A 12189-nucleotide genomic window follows, 5' to 3' on the forward strand; every position below is an offset into this window, starting at 1 on the left:
ATGGTCAGAGGGTTAAGTAGGCCCCAGATTAGGAAAGACTGAGAAACTTCGACTGTGGGGTGCAGGACGTGGTGCTGAGGCTCGGGACATGTGGACACCGCTGCTTTCCAAGGGGCTCCCGGTGAGCTGGGGGTGGTGGGGTGCTGGCAGAGTGTGGCTAAGAAAAGGCAGATGCAGGTCCAGGCAAACAGCCTCCCTGCTTGTCAGCATGCCAAGCTGGCAGCACGGGAAAGGGTGGGTGCCCCTCAGCCTTTGGCACGCTGGAAGCTCCTGGCCAGGCAGCTGGGCACCCCGGCTGGGGTCAGACCGGTCTCGGGGAGGGGTACATTCATTTTGTGGGGAACCCTGGCTCCGTCCCAGCCCCGCATGGGGCCCTGCCTGCTGCCCACATTACCCGAGCTTTTGCCTGCCCTTGCGGCCGTCAGAGCATCCCCGGTCACCGCACCGTTGCTGTGCTCGTCCAGTGGAAGGGGGCTGTGCCGGCCCAGCTCTACTCCCTGCCCTCATTTCCTTGTGGAAATCCCAGAGTCTTGTCTAGATCCAGCTCTGGTTTTGGGGGCAGCCATCTCTCGCTCTCTCCCGCTCCCTCTCTCTCTTTCCTCTTCCCTCCTTCTGCTCTCCTTCCTCCTCCTCTCCCTCCCTCATCTCCGCACTGTACTCTCCGGGGGCTCTGGGTACCGCTGCAGCATCACCAGCTACCTCCATCCAGGAGTCTGGGAGCGCGGGGCGGAAGGGGAGGGCTGCGGGGGACAAGCTGAATGAATGGGCATCGCCTCGGTGCCGCTGGAGCCTCCGCATAGGGGAGAGGCGGCCGGACCGCGCCGCGGGCAGTGGGGCAGCGGCGGCCGGCCAGGGGCCGGGGCCGGGGCGGGCCGGGCCGAGCCGAGCCGGGCCCCCCGCCAGGCCCGCTGCCGCCGGGGCGCTGCGAGGAGCGGGCGCTGCCCCGCTGCGGGACCGCTCCGGCCCGGGCTCCGCGTCCCACCGCCGCGGATCGAGGTGAGCGGGCGGAGGGGGCGGCGGGGGCTGCGGCGGGGCCGGGCCGACGGGGAGGGCGGCGGGGCCGGGCGGCGGTGCACGGCTGCGGGTCGGGGGCGCCGGGCCGGCCCGACGAGGCAGGTGCGGAGCCGAGGGAGCGGGTGGAGCCGGGTGCGAGCCGGGACGGACGGTGCGGGAACGAGACCCGACGGTGCGGGCGCGGGGCTGGGTGGTGCAGAGGCCGGCCTGGACGATGCCAGGTGGGTGGGTGGTGCAGGGCGCCGAGCCGGACGGTGCCGGCATCCAGCCGGATGGTGCTGAGCTGGGCTTGATGGTGCCGGGGACAGGCTAACAAGGAGTTAAAGTATCTGCGGAGCAAACGGGTTTCGTGTTTGTGTGTGTGTGTGTGTGTGTGTGTGTGTGAGATCCCGTACCCACGGGGGCGTGGCCCTTAGCACCCCACGGGTGTCGGTGAAGGGCGAGCACGGGGCCGTGGGAAGGCCGAGGTGTGCAGGCGCAGGGTGCGGCGTGCCGGGGCTCCGCGGCTGCACAGGGGTGTGCACGAGCTGCTGCAAGGCATGGCCCTGTCACTGCGGCCCTGGGAGCCACATTGCACTTACGTGTGTGTGTGCGCGAGAACCCCGGGCTGAGTGTTTGTGTGTGTGTGTGTGTGTGTGTATGCATGCGTGTGGGAGCCACTGCGGAGCCACTGTGTGCGTTTGTGCTGGGGTGTGAGCTCCACAACAAGCCTGGATGTCTGCGAGACGCAGAGCTGAGCGTGTCCTCGTTTCCGCGTGCATGCAAACCGCATTGAGCTTGTGTGTGGGAGCAGCACCAGCCCAAGTGTTTGTGTGCGTGTGAGTGCATGCTGGTGCATGCGTGTGCACCGCTCCATTGGTGTGCACTGCGTGCACACATGTGTACTAGTCGTGATGTGCATGGCTTGGGGAGCGTGTGCTGTAAGGGTGTGTGTGTGTCAGTGTGTGCTGGAGGCTGCGGGCGGGTGCAGGGGAGCACACAGGTGTGACGGAGAGAGCAGGCAGGCATGGGGAAAGCAGGGGAGGTGAGAGCAGTCTGTGAGCACCCTTGTGCCAGGGCTGCCTCTTGGGCTGGGGATGACATCTAGCAGAGGTGCCTGGCCTTTGGACTTGCCCAGCCCCATCGTACCGCGTGGCTGCCGGAGGGCTGCTTGCCTTCTGCAGATTGGAGAGGCCAAACTGAACCTTCCCTCCCCTGGTGGCCCCAGCTGTCCCCTCTGCTTTTCCAGGTATGGGGGCAGAGCCTGGCGCGCTGTGCCATGCCGGTGGGCAGGCAGGTGAGCCTCACCCTCTGCTGCCTGTTAGGTTTTTCCTGTGCTGGCTGAGGTGCTCCTGCTTGGCACTGGATGAGGCAAGGAGGGGCTGCAGAGATGGGAACCCCTCCTGCAGCGAGCAGCAGGGCTGTCAGGCCGTGCCCCTGCTCCAGCAGCACACAGCCAGCGGGCAGGCCTGACTGTGCTCCCAGCCACAGCGTGTTCCAGCCCTGTGCTGGTGGTTGGGCTGCTGCCTCTGCGTGAGCTCTCTGGGAGGCAGACAGTGGTCCCCACACGTGCTGGTCCTTCCTCCAGGTGAGAGGTGCCACTGAACAACTCTCATGGGCCTTTGCCATGACGCAAAGCCATGACACCAGCCCAGGGCAGGAGTGAGGTTTGGAGCCCAGTTGTCATTGTTTCAATCACAGGTAGGCAGGGGCTGTTCCTCAGTGACCCTCCAGTCCCTACCCTAACACATGGCCGGGCCCTATGGGCCCACAGTGTTGTGCAGGGCCTGGCAGCCCGCAGAGCCTCAGAGTGCCACCTACAAAATGGACTCTCGCAGACTCACAAATCCTCCTCCAACTGCTGCTCCTTGGGTGAAGCACGAGGCAAGGCAGCCCAGAGGCTTCCTATGGGAGGCTGTCATCCAGCCTGGGCCACCCTTCTGCTCCTGGGGCTCAGCAGCTGCTGCATGCAAGCCTGGGTCTGATCTGTGCAGAGGCTCAGCTCCCTTACTCCTCTTTGTGTACATGACGTACCCAAACAGTTTGAAGCACAGCTCTGAGTGGTGAAGGAATAGTGCAATTCAAAGGAAACGTGCCATTCTGTAGCAGGAGACCTTTGTGCCTTCTTATAAGCCTCACACCAGTCCAGTGGCACTGGGCTGAATTTTGTACTTGTAGCATAAACATCTGGCAAGCCAGAAAAAAATGTAAATCAAATCAACATCAGTCGTAATTGGAGACCCATTTTGAAATTGATTTGATACCTGCATGCCTCACAGGCAAGCTTTGCTCATGTTAACCATTGTGCATCTTTGCATGAAAAATGAGGCTTTATTTGCAGTCTGGGTAATAGCAGCGCAGCATGGATAGAAGTGAACACGCTGTGTCCCCTGTAATCTGTCCACAATCAGCCTTCACCCAAGCACTGAGCCGTTGCTGCAGTCATCAGATATGAACAGCCCTGGATCCAGATGGCAGCCTGCTTGCCTCGGTACCACAACATCCCCTCAGAGGAGGGGAGTGGTACATGGGGAAGCGTCCCCAGGAGGACCGCAGTGCCTGCAGCTGCCCCTGTCCCTACTTTGGTGCCCACAATTGGAGCTGAAGCCATCAGCTGAGCAGCATCGGTCACAGACGAGGCAGCACCTGTTTGCCAGAAGCTGTGCTGACTTCCGATTTGCTTTTGGACGTGATTCAAGGTGCTGATTTTGAGCTCTGAGCTCGGTGTTGCTGTTCTCCTTAACATCTTCCAGCCCAGATCCTCACACCAGGGCTGAGGCTGTGGCTGGCAGTCTGGGTCAGGCTGAGCATCCCATCCTTGAGACACTGCATTTGGAGAGGGGACTTTCACCCACACCTACTGAAGGCAAAAGAGTTGCAGACATACCGTTGGCCATAGCTGGAGGAAGCTGGGACAACCGTAGGGTGTTATTTTGACTGGGGAGTCAGTTTGATTATTAACTTGGGGGATGTTTCAGGTTTATGCAGAGGAATGTGAAGATTCAGCTCCTCTGCTTAGTGATAGGGTTGGGACACCAGGGAGGCCCTTGTCACAAGGAGCTGTTGAAGGTGCTTTGTGCTGCTGGAAGCTGGTTACGTGACAGCAAGGCTGCAATTTGTACCAGTCTTTTTTGTCTTGGACTTGATGGTGTGTCCCATTATCTGTGGCATAAAAATGGTTATTTCAGAATACATCCATATTTTATACCTTGTAACTGCTTTCCATTTCTTGTCCAGGGGCTTAGCTGGGTCCCCCTGTGGATTTCATCTCTGGCTACAAGAACTCTGCAACTGCCAGCAGTTTCCAGTGGACTCCTTGTGTGGTTGCTCTGGCTTTGTGTGCCCAAGAAAAAGGGGATCTCAAGCCCTTTCTTGCTCACAGAGGCACTATGCAGGGGAAGTTCCAACAAGGCCAGACTCTGAGCTGCCAGCCCTGTTTTTGCTCAGGCTCTCATGGATGTCAACCTTTCCTGGCTCTAATGGATGTCTGGTGGGTTTGGATCACAGGCTGTCAGGAAAATTACCTTTCTTGAGAGCTTTCCCTGAATGAGGCCTGGCTCGCTGCAGTTCTGTGCAAAGCTTTCCAGCAGCTTGAAGGAAGTACATTACAACTTCTAGGGCTGCTATAGCAATCTTTGCAGTTCCAGAACCTTTATGCCTTTTGAGAACAGAAGGGATGTGTGCTGTGCAGCCACAAACCTGTGCTCTGCTGGCTGCAGGGTGGTTGAGGCATGTCCCCTGGGCGTGGACCCTTCCCTTGGGCACCCCTTTCCCTCCAGGCCCATCAGCTGCTCTTGCCTGAGGAGCAGGGGAACTCTCTGGGAAGGACCCAGGAGCTCTGGAGTCTGATGCTGACACTTGGCAGAGCAGGCAGCTGGCACCCTGTGTGTGCATAAAACATGCAAGGAGTATTGAAGCTACTCAGCAATGAGTTAACCCTGCTCTCAGGAGGAGTATGAGGCCTATGATGACTGCCATGAAAGTTCCTTTACATCAAGTATGTAATAACCAAATCCCTAAGCCGCTTGTCACAGTGTGCCTGGTAGGACAGCAGCCAGCCATGCAGTTTCCCTTGCAAGATGACAAATGCATTGCAGAGCAGCAGTGCAGCCATTCCCCACACTGTGTGGCTGCCTGGCATGGGCAGAGCACTTGGACCCTCCTGAGCTTCTTCCCTTTCTCTTGTCAGCCTCTCAGACATGTCAGGGTGTTTGCTTGATTCTTGTCATCTCAGGGCCTTGGTAGGGGAGTGAGCAGTGGAGGTGAGTTACTGTCATTGGGAAAAACATGTGACAAATGCCCCTGGGATATTTCAGGGGAATTGCTTGTGCCTGAGGTGCCTCAGCTGCTGCTCTTACTGCTGTGAGAAGCCCCTCTGCCCCCCCCCCCCCCCCTCCCCCCCGGAGCAAGGGAAGGGCTGACTGCCCCTGTCAGGCTTATCTAAGTCATCCGAAAGTCCAGCTGCAGACACAGGGAGCCTCATGGTTTGCTTTGCAAGCCCCTTCTGGGTGCTAATGCTTTCCACTGTATTCTTACCTCCATCTTTTGCTTAATCCACCTCTTCTCTGGCATCTCCAGGGCCTATACAGCCCACACCCCATCCCCACCACCACATATATCACCGAAACCCATCCCTCCTCTAGGCCTGCACATGGGATGTGCCCAGCTGCCCCAGTGACAGCCCTGCCATAATGCCTCCTTCTGTCCTCATGTCCTTCACCCTCGAGAACAGGGCTGTGCAGCCGCCAGCTCTGCAATGGCTGTGCCTTCCCTGGGAGGTGGTCAGGACCAGCACCCCGCTGGGCAGGGGCCACATCCTGCTGCTCCATCAGCAGAGCAGCACCCCACAAGATATTTATAGGCTCTGTAATGTTATTCCCCTGCCAAACTATTACTGAAATAGGCTCAGTGTGTGTCATAGAGGAGAGGATTTTAATGGCACAGTTTCTTCACTGCAGGAATGAAGTTTATATTCCCTCACCATATCCCTCAGCCTATTAATCCTTTCCATGCCAAGTTGCAGCAAGGGGTCAGCTCCTCGAGTGGCTCTCATGTGGCTCAGCACCATCCCCTGCCACAGAGGCCTTGGTGAACTCAGGCAAGTCCTCGAGGCAGGCAGTGCAGGCACGTGTTGTTCAGCACCAGTGCAGTGCTGCCACACTGTGCTGCAGCCAGGTCCAGCTGTAGGGATGACTGGTCCTTCTGGATCCATGCAAGGCCCTGGGAAGCATCCAGGTTGGCTGGAAAGCCCCTCCTGCGTCTGCTCTGCCAAGGCACTGCCCTGGGATACTGAGGCTGAGGGGGCACTTGAAAAGATGAGGTTCTCGCTCAGAGATTTTCATGTTCTGAACATGAAGGAAATTTTCCTCATGATGAAAAGGGGCCCATTTGGCATTTTCTGCATAAAACACTCTCCTTTTCTCTCAGCTAGATGCTGCTGCTGCTGGTTTTGAAAGAAGCAGAAGTTGGGTGAATCATTTCGGCAGCGCTGCAAGGAAGTGTTTCAGCAGGCTGGAGCACAGAGGAGTTTTCAGCCATTAGGTTCATAAACATTTGTGCAATTTCCTATCTAGTCCCCGTGTGCTGCAGGTAAAAGCCTCCAGTGTAGGAAAGCCATTTTCATGCTGGGTGTAAGTCTGAGTTGTGCTTCCTGGGCAGCATTCTGCATGAGTCGGTGACTTGAAGTGTGCAGACAGACAGCCCTACCACAGCACAACAGCTTTCCCCTGCAGCTGAGCAGGAGGAGGGCCCCTTCCCTTCTCCTGCTGGGGATCACTGATGGGCTTTTATGGACTGGTCTCCGTCACACTGATGGCGATGTCCGCTGTAGGTCTGCATGCCCTCCACAGTGAGGTGTGGGGGAGCCAGGCTGGGCAGGAATAGGACGCCTGAACTCCTGATGAGCTCTTCAGTCATTTGTGGGCTTGGCCAAGTGCTGGAGTTCATGTTCAGTTGTCCTCGTCCCAGAGGTCTGCCTGCTTGAGTCCTGAAGGCAATGTGCTGAAGAGACAGCAACCCAGCATGTGCTGTCCTCCAGCGCAGGATCAGAGGTGGCTATGACTGCCCCAGGGTTGTAGGCTCTGAGCCTTAGGGAGCCACATCCCAGCAGGGGCTGTGTGCAACATGGGAATGGGAGGCTTCAGAGCACCAGGGCTCCCTTAGGCTTGGAAATGGCCTCTGCTTGGGACACTTGGAGGAGCAGCTCTGGTGTTGCCAGTGGCCACGCAACCTCTGTTCTTGAGATCTTGATCTGTGTCCTCTTTCTCTGCTTGCAGCTAAAAGATGGGGATGGAAATCTTCCCCTCTCATCAGTCCCAGCCCCTGGCAGCCTCTGGTGCTGCTACCATAGGGCAGGGGCTGGTGTCCGGTGCCTGGTGGCCAAAGGTGCTGAGCACTATGCCCCTCACCCCAGCCACTCCACCGTGCTGCTAACAGTAGCCAGGCTCTTGCAAAGACAGATTGGAAACTGAGAACCAATGCAATAGAGAAAATATGTCCTTCCTACACAGCCCAAACTGTCTTCCTCCTTCCGCCAGCGCTGCTGCTGGAGAGCTGCAGGCAAGCCAAGCCAGGGCAGCTGGTAAGGCATGATGTCTGCAGGAAGCAGAGGGCCAAGTGCAATGGCAGGGAGCAGACAGCCATAGGCATCCCGTGGGAGATGCACTTGGCCTCTGCAGGCCTCCCTTTGCCTCCTGGTGGAGGTTGTTGTGGATGGGGGCACTGGTGGTGACTGTGCTGCTCTAGAGGATGCCTCTCCTTCCTGCCCTCCTCCTTCCCACCTGCTGTGGCCTCCACCTTTGCTTGCAGGCCCCCTTGGCAGGCTTCCTGCCCACTGTCCTCTCATCCTTTCCTCCCAGTTATTTTCCAGATGGTCATTCCTCGGTGGCTGCCTATCCTGAGATAAGCGCTGAGCATTCTCCTGCTCCTTCTTGCTGTGCTGTCTCCTAGGACAGACAATTCAGCTTGCTCCTCCTCCTACTCTTTTTCCACTTCATTAATGAGTTTCTTTGCACTAAGAAGTTGTGATAGCTGCTGGGGGACCTGGGAGGGCTGGCTGCATGGGGGACAGTGGTGGGGGAGCTGCCAACCCAGCTCCCAGCAGCCTAGGCTCTAAGGTGCTGGATGCTGTGGGTGCTGAGCCTGGCACTGGCTGTGCAGGGCTGAAGGAAGGTGGCAGGCAGGCTGTTTTGTGTTGCTCATCTGCAGTCGCAGGAGGTTGATACCCTGCAATGGGCAGCTCACAGCTGCCCCGCTGTGGTTTTGCACCATCCCTGTTGTGCACATAGCTCCCCACCCTGTTTTAGGGCTTCTCCTTCAGGGCTCTTCTGGGCAGGGAACTTGCAGGCTGCATTCCCAGCTCCATCCCCACTGCAAAGCCCTGTGTGGCCACTGAAGATGTTCTGCAAAGGCCCCTGCCTCTCCTAGGGGTCTTTCATTGCCCCTGGTAGCCTTCAGGCCTAATGGGCTCTGAGGGCCAGGGGAGCCTGCAGCCCCTCACCCAGCAGCTGGTGCCAAGCTCAGTGCACACCAGTCGGCAGCAGAGCAGTCATGCGGCAGCTACATGTGGTTCAGAGCTCTCTTAATGAAAACTGGACTCACAACACATGTTTTGTAGGCAATGCTTTAACTTCTCCATGTTTCAGCATTCTCCAAAACCTGAGCAATGGGGACAGTTTCTGCTTAGCATGGAAGGAGGCTCTCTCTCTCTAACATGTGCACACATAAACAGTGGATTTTCTTCCTCTCCGTCCTCACCTTCCTCCTCCAAAAGACTTCAAAGACTTTATGAAAACTTTTTTTTCTCACCCAAACTGTTGCCTTTCTGCAGTGTTCTCCCCAAGCAGCCCACTGCCTTTCCCCAGGTTCTGCTCCCAGAGTGGGCAAACACAGCTGCTCCTCATGTGTGATGTTAACAACATCCCCGCCATGGGCACTGCTGAGCCTGCAGCAGGGGAATGTGCTGGGGATGCCGTGCTATGCTGCCAGGATCTGGGCTGCCCTCCGAGCTCACACAGCACACCTCTCTCTGCTTCCACTGAAGCTGATCTAATCCCTTTCAGTAGTTTTGGATGTAATTATGGAGAACCCTCCTGCCATCATCCAGCCATGTTCTTCAGATGCTGTGGAGGACCTGCTATACCTGGAGTTCATCTGAAGATGCCCACAGCCTTGTGACAGCTGGCTGTCCTCAGCATCTGCCCCAGAGCCCACAGTGCTATGCCAGAGGTGTGGGGCTGTGTATCCATCCGAGCGTCCTGCAAGCAGGGCCGGGCTGGGGGGCAGGCTGGAGGTGGGCTGGAGTTGAAAAACCCTTTGTTGTCTTCTACGAAGCAGACTGACTCATTGCTCTCCCGTGCTGTCATAAGCAGATGGATGATTTGATCACCTAGCAACCAAAATAACGTCAGGTGAGGAGTGCTTCCCCACCTGCTCTCGGCCCACAGCCCCTCCATCAGGCTGTTGGCAGGGGCCAGGCAATCCCCAACCTATGCTCAGTCCTTGGGCTGCCCTGGAATGAGGCTGGCAGGGAGCCCTCCAGTGCACGCCTCAGCACAGCAATGCTATGCATATGCCGTGGGCAGCCCAGCAGAAGTCCCTGAAGACCAGCTCCTGAGAAGGTCACATCTGTCAGTGCACACAGTGGGGCTGGGATTCCACAGTGTGAGGGGAGGCTGCTGACCATATGGAGCACCCAGAGGCCCTTTGTGTGGCTGGTGGCCAGGACCTCTGGAGAACGGTGAAGTTTCTGGGAGGTGACCCCAAGGATTTGGATGGGATCCCCTGACCTGATGGGATGCCCTCCTCTGCTGCGCTGCTCCAGAACCAGCCCTGAGCACCTTTGGCTCTGCCCTGTCCTATAGCCTGTTACCCTCAAAGGGCAGCAGTAACCCCAGGAACTGGTGTTCTCCTTCAGCTTCCTCTCCAGTCAAGGACAGGGGGGTGTTTGCTTCCCCTGCTCATGCTTGTGGCCTAGCCCTGAGATGTCACATTCCCCCTGATGGTTCCAGCCATCTTCAAGGGCACTTGTTTTGGGCCATTCACTACAACCCAGCCTGGCCTAGTTGTGGCCTCCAGTGACAAGACCTCCTGGAGCAGAGCTGAGCTGATAGGGGAAACAAGTGCTTGGTGGGGAGGGGACTGCCACAGCCTGGTCTGGTGGGACCAGGAGGTGTGGCTGCAGGCAGCATGTGCAAAGTGGTACAGTGATGACACATCTGCCTGAGCCACGAGCACCATCACACTGCTAAATTCACACTGCAGGACTACTCAGGATGCTTTCCCTGAATGCCCCATGTGGCACTCAGACCTCTGCATCCTTGCAAGATTGCTCCTGGTCCTGTGTTAGCCAGTGCTGGGCTGCAGGGTGGTGTGGGAGCAGGTTGCTGGTCGTGGAACTCTGTCCCAGTCCCATGCAGCCATTTGCCTCCCTCCAAACCAGTCAGCAAATGTTCAGGCCAGAGAGCGGGCTGTGCCTTGCTGCTCCCCTCCTCCGGCCAGTGGGACTGAAGGACGTGGGGCCAGTGTGGGCAAGGAATAGGCTGGGGGCCGTGTAAATAGGACAACCTGTCTCCCAGATCCTTTTTGTGGGACAGAGCTGATATAATTAGCTGACACGCACTGTTCTGTGCTGAGGAAGGCTCTGTGCCACTGCGGCCCAGGGGATCCAGGCAGCCCTACTTCAATGCCCGCTTGTCCCAGCGAAGGTGAGCTGCTTCCTGGCAGTGAGTCCCAGCCAAGTTGCTCCTGGTGCTGCTCTGAGATGTGCTGCCCAGTCCAGGCAGCCACCTCCTTTCTCCACTGCTTTGGGGCTGTTGATCTTGGAGAGCTCTGCTGACCCACAAGAGAGGTGGGAGGTGATGCTGGCTGACACCTGTGGCCAAATTCAGTGCCTGCCAGAGCCAGGCAAAGCTGCAGAACACCAGCCTGGCTGCTGTGATCCAGAACTGTATGGGTGGACCAGAGGGACCCTTCCCAAACTGCACATCCCAAGCTGCATCTGCACTGCCTCTGGAGTGCTTTGTTACTGAAAATATGCAGGAAGCCCTGCCAGGGTACCTCCAAAAGTGTGGAATCCTGGTAGCATGCATCTCCCCAGTCCCCCTGCTGACATGCAGCTCCCCTGGGTTCCCATTGCGTTCCATTTCAGCAGAGAGGAAACCAAGGGCTGCTGTGGTTCAGCCTGGTTCACTCCTGCTCAGGGCCCTGTGGTCTCTGACTGTTCGCATGTTGATTGAACAATGACCACAACAGAGACACTAAGTGCCCAGCTATTGATTTGTGCCCTGCAGTGTTCTGCTCAGTTGTCCCTCCTGGATTGGCCATGGCAAAAAAGATGAGCAGTTGCTATTTGGGAACTCCTACTTTGAGGCTATGATTTCAGACTCATCAAATCCAGCCGCTTTTGCCCCACTTCAAGGAAGGTGCATGGCTTCCCCACAGCACAGACACCTCTAGCTGCTTTCAGTTCCCCCACAGGGATCATAGGGATGGGCTCATGTTCAGCACTCACCAGCTCTGCCTGGGTCCCCATGCTGTGGGTATGCCACTTCAGTGTGGTGTTCAGGCTCAGGGTTGGTGGGAGATAAGCAATGCCACTGCCAACAGCTGCAGCAGACAGTGTGGACCATGGCTGGGACTTCTGTGCATGTCATCTCCAAGCCCAGAGTGATATAATCAGGAGAAGGAAAGACGAGTGAGAAAGGCATTGTTGTGACTTTTTCCACCTATGCAGGGGTGCATGGGGCAATTTTCCATGGTAAACAGTCACAGAGGATCGTGGCCTTCAGGGACCCTCAGGATAGTGCAAGGAGAGGTCCATGGTATCACTGGCCTTAGAAGTGCATGCAAGCTTGGTGCATGTGGGTCATGCTTTCGAGGTGTGGCTGCTCTCTCTCTCTTATGGAAAGTCTTTGCCTGCTGCTTGGAGCTCTTCTGGAGGTAGCTGAGTTGGTAGTGGTATACTCATGGGGATCAGCACTGTGGGGCACACAGTGAGGTTAGCTTTTGGGAAGGCAAGAGTTTTAGAGCATCTCCTGAGATGTTCCTAGTCCCAGCTGATCTGCTGTTTGCCCTGGAACAAGTTTCTCACCCAGGAGGAAGGACCATAAGGGGCTACATGGGGAACAGGGACTCAGAGGTCCTGACTGGGGACAGCAGAGGCTCGCAGAGGGCCAGGGTCATCTCTGCTGTCCTCAC

The 12189-nt window shown here is 57.2% G+C and overlaps 1 protein-coding gene across 7 annotated transcripts in view; it reads left to right on the forward strand.

Annotated features, from left to right (window-relative positions):
* Positions 1 to 559: 559 nt before the first annotated feature.
* Positions 560 to 12189, forward strand: part of DLGAP4 (DLG associated protein 4) — a 150652-nt gene continuing 139022 nt past the window's right edge. For 4 of the 7 annotated variants that reach the window (XM_072350508.1, XM_072350509.1, XM_072350507.1 and 1 more), the window contains exon 1: positions 562 to 996. The gene's annotated coding sequence lies outside the window, so the exon portion shown is untranslated. Of the gene's footprint in view, positions 997 to 12189 lie in introns of all 7 variants that reach the window. The other 3 variants (XM_072350502.1, XM_072350501.1, XM_072350513.1) reach the window with 2 other exon arrangements.

Source organism: Excalfactoria chinensis, chromosome 15, assembly GCF_039878825.1.
Source record: "Excalfactoria chinensis isolate bCotChi1 chromosome 15, bCotChi1.hap2, whole genome shotgun sequence".
In the NCBI taxonomy this organism is placed as follows: Eukaryota; Metazoa; Chordata; class Aves; order Galliformes; family Phasianidae; genus Excalfactoria; species Excalfactoria chinensis.